The following is a 4,798-nucleotide window of genomic DNA, read 5'->3' as shown; positions in this document are numbered from 1 at the left end:
GTCTTCGGGCGAGACAGAGAAGGAGGTAAAAGAGGAGAGTGTATTGCAATATTGATCGAGGAATCAATTACAGGAGTAAGGACGGATGACACCTTAGAGGGATGAGATTTTAGAAGGCTCCTCAAATGAAGCCATATGGATAGAACTGAAAAACAATAAAGGAATTGCTGGGAGTGTACTATAGGCTCCGAAACAGTCAGAGAGAAATAGAAGAGCAGATATGTTGGCTAATTTCAGAGAAGTGTAAAAATAATAGCGTATTAATAGTGGGGAATTTCAACTTCCCTAACATTAACTGGGTTAGTCATAGTGTGATAGGTTTAGAGGGAGCAGAATTCTTAAAATGTATCCAAGAGAGCTTTTTAAGCCAGTAAGTAGAAGGTCCTACAAAAGAGGGAATGATTCTGGACTTAATTTTAGGGAATGAAGCCGGGCAAGTGGTAGAGGTATCAGTGGGGGAACATTTTGCAGATAGTGATCATAACTCCGTTAGAGTCAAGGTTGTTATGGAAAAGGACAAGGATGGGCCAGAAATCAGAGTTCTAAATTGGGGGAAGGCCAATTTTAATAAGATCGAATATGATTTGGCCAGAGTGGACTGGGAGAAGCTACTTTTAGGTAAATATGTGTCAGAGCAGTGGGACTCATTCAAGAAGGAAATAGGGAGAGAACAGGGCCAACGTATTCCAGTAAAGACAAAGGGTGGGACCAGCAAATCCATAAAATCCTACATGTCAAGGGATATACATGATTGGATAAAAAGAAAAAGGGAGGCTTATGGCAGATAACGAGAGCTCAAAACAGTGGAAGCCCTAGAGGAGTCTGAAATGTGTAAGGCGGGAACTTAAAAAGGAAATTAGGAGAGCAAAAAGGGGGCATGAGAAAACATTGGCAGGTAAAATAAAGGAAAATCCAAAGTTATTTTACAAGTACATTAAGGGTAATAGGATAACTAGGGGAAGAGTAGGGCCCATTAAGGACCATAGTGGTAATTTGTGTGTGGAGCCGGAAGACGTGGGTAGGGTTCTAAATAAATACTTTGTGCCTGTGTTCACAAGTGAGAGGGATGACGTGGGTATGGAAATCAGGCAGAAGGACTGTGATATAATTAAAGAAATTAGCATAGAAAGGGAGGAGGTTCTAAAAGTAGATAAATCTCCAGGCCTGGATGAAATGTATCTCAGCCTGTTGAGTGAGGCAAGGGAGGAGATAGCAGGGGCGCTGGCAATAATTTTCAATAACTCTCTGGCCACAGGAGAGGTGCCAGAGGACTGGAGGACAGCCAGTGTGGTACCGTTATTCAAGAAGGGAGAAAGGGATAGACCAGGGAACTACAGGCCATTCAGTCCAACTTCATTGGTGGGGAAACTATTGGAAGCAATTCTGAGGGACAGAATTAATCTACACTTGGAGAGGCAGGGATTAATTAAGGACAGTCAGTTTGGTTTTGTTAAGGGGAGGTCATATCTGACCAATTTGATTGAATTTTTCAAAAAGGTGACCAGGTGTGTAGATGAGGGCAATACATTTGACGTAGTCTACTTGGACTTCAGCAAGGCTTTTGATAAGGTCCTGCATGGGAGACTCATAACGAAGGTGAGAGCCCATGGGATCCAAGGCAATTTGGCGAACTAGATCCAGAATAGGCTGAGTGGTAGTAAGCAGAGGGTGATGGTCGAGGGGTGTTTTTGTGACTGGATGCCAATGTCCAGTGGGGTTCCACAGGGATCGGTGTTGGGTCCCTTGCTGTTTGTGGTATATATAAACAATTTAGACTTGAATGTAGGAGGGTTGATAAGTAAGTTCACGGATGACACGGAAATTGGTGGGGTGGTAAATAGTGAGGAGGATAGCCTTAGATTACAGGTGGATATAGACGGGCTGGTCAGTTGGGCTGATCAGTGGCAAATGGAATTTAATCCGGATAAGTGTGAGGTGATACACTGGGGCAGGACAAACAAGGCACGGGAATACACGATGAATGGTAGGACCCTAGGAAGTACTGGGGATCAGAGAGACCTTGGTGTGCATGCCCACAGGTGCCCTTAAGGTAGTGGGACAGGTAGATAAGGTGGTTAAGCAGGCATATGGGATAGAAACATAGAAACTATGAGCAGGAGTAGGCCATTTGGCCCTTCGAGCCTTTTCCGCCATTCATTATGATCATGGCTGATCATCCAACTCAATAGCCTGCTCCTGCTTTCTCCCTATATCCTTTGATCCCTTTCGGCCCAAAAGCTATATCTAACTCCTTCTCGAAAACATACAATGTTTTGGCCTCAACTGCTTTCTGTGGTAGCGAATTCCACAGACTCAACAATCTCTGGGTGAAGAAATTTCTCCTCATCTCAGTCCTAAATGGTCTACCCCATATCCTCAGACTGCGACCCCTGTTTCTGGACTCCACCACCATCAGGAACATTCTTCCTGCGTCTACCCTGTCTAATCCTGTTAGACTAAATAATTGTCTTTATTAGCTGAGGCATAGAATATAAAAGCAGGGAGGTTATGCTGGAGCTGTACAAAATGCTGATTAGGCCACAGTTAGAGTATTGCATGTAGTTCTGGAATCCGCATTATAGGAAGGATGTGATTGCACTAGAGAGAGTGCAGAGGAGATTTACCAGGACGTTGCCAGGGCTGGAGAGTTTTAGTTATGAGGAGAGATTGGATAGACAGGTTATTTTCCCTGGAGCAGAGGAGATTGAGGAGGGACATGATTGAGGTGTATAAAATTATGAGGGGCATAGATAGGATAGACAGGAAGGAACTTTTCCCCTTGGTGGAGGGATCAATAACCAGGGGGCATAGATTTAAGATAAGGGGCAGGAGGTTTAGAGAGGATGTGAGGAAGGATTTTTTCACCCAGAGGGTGGTGGGAATCTTGAACTCACTGCCTGAAAGGGTGGTAGAGGCAGAAGCCCTCATAACATTTAAGAAGTATTTGGATGTGCACTTGCGTTGCCATGGCAAACAAGGCTATGGGCCTCGTGCTGGAAAATGGGATTAGAATAGTTAGATACTTGTTTGACCAGCGCAGACTCGATGGGCTGAAGGACCTTTTTCTGTGCTGTCAACCTCTATGACTCTATAAACATATGGAACAGGAGCAGAAGTAGGCCATTTGGCCCCTCAAGCCTCCACTCATTATGACCATGGTTGATCTGTTTGTATTTCAAATTCCACATTCCCATCTACCCCGATAAACTTTGAGTCCCTTGCCTAACAAAAATCTATATACCTCTGCCTTAAAAATATTCAATGAACCCTACCTCCACCACCACTTCAGTCAGAGAAGTCCAGAATAGCACAACCCTCTGCGAGCAAAGGTTTCTCCTCATCTCTGTCCTAAAAGGGCAACACCTGATTTTAAAACAGTGCCCCCTAGTTCTGGACTCACCTGGAAGAGGAAACATCCTTTCCACATCCATCTTGTCAAGACCATTCAGGGTCTTATATACTTCAATCAAGTCACCTCTCACTCTTCTAAACTCCAGTGGAAACAAGCCCAGTCTGTGTAACCTTTCATCATAAAACAACCCAATCATTTGAGGTATCAATCTATTAAACCTCATCTGAGCCACCTCATTTGAGATGTAGTCTTACCAATGCTCTGCATACTAACGTTTTGTGACTCATGCAATAGAACACCTAGATCCATTTGCAGCTTGGAATTCTGCAGCCGTTCTCCATTTATGTAATACTTTGCTTTTCTATTCTTCCTGCCAAAGTGATCAACTTCATATTTTCCCAACATTATACTCCACCTGCCATATTTTTACCCACTCACATAACCTATCTATATCCATCTGCAACCTCCTTATGTCCTCTTCACAACATACTTTCCTACCTATCCGTGTGTCATCTGCAAATTTAGCTACCATGCCTTCACTCCCCTCATCTAAATCATTGATATAAATTATAAAATGTTGAGGCCCAAGCACAGACCCCCTGCGGGACTCAACTCATCACATCCTGCCAATCAGAAAAGGACCCATTTATGCACACTCTCTGTTTTCTGCCAGACAGCCAATCTTCTATTCATGCTAATACATTACTCCCTGTAGCGTAAGCTTTTATTTTTTGCAATAACCTTTGATGTGGCACTTTATCAAATGCCTTCTGGAAATCTAAGTACAGCAAGTCTACAGGCTCCCCTTTATCCAAAGTGCCTGTTACTCCTTCAAAAAAACTCCAATAAATTGGTTAAACATGATTTCCCTTTCTTAAAACCATGTTGACTCTTCCCAATTACCTTGAGTTTCTTTAAGTGCCCAGCTATAACCTCTTTAATGATCAATTCTAACATCTTCCCCATGACAGATGTCAAGCTAACTGGCCTATAGTTTCCTGTTTTCTGCTTCCCTCCCTGCAATTTATTTTGCCAATTACTGTAACTCTGTGTCTTCCAGTTATAGACATTCTTGCCAGTAGAAACAACGTCTTTCCCTATCTCTTCTGTCAGAATCCTTCATAATTTTGAACAACTCTATTAAATCATCTCTTAACCCTCTCTACTCCATGAACAATCTGTTTTTCTGGTATCCCACATAACTAAAGTCCCTTATACCAGGCATCATACCAATGAATTTCTGCACCATCTCCAAAGCCTTGCCATCCCCCCTAACATATAGGATCCAGTCTGCATCACAGGCATAATTGTGGGTTTGGCATCAATTAGTGACGCTGTGCACTGCTTGGAGCCCAGAACTAGCTCTGGGGGCTATTCCCAAAGGCAGCTTGCCGTTGCCTTGCAGAATGGAGCATGCAGGAGAGCAGAGGACCAGTAGCCTCACAG

This window comes from Carcharodon carcharias, chromosome 2 (assembly GCF_017639515.1).
Source record: "Carcharodon carcharias isolate sCarCar2 chromosome 2, sCarCar2.pri, whole genome shotgun sequence".
NCBI classification, from domain to species: domain Eukaryota; kingdom Metazoa; phylum Chordata; class Chondrichthyes; order Lamniformes; family Lamnidae; genus Carcharodon; species Carcharodon carcharias.
Note: the sequence above shows the minus strand (reverse complement) of the source record.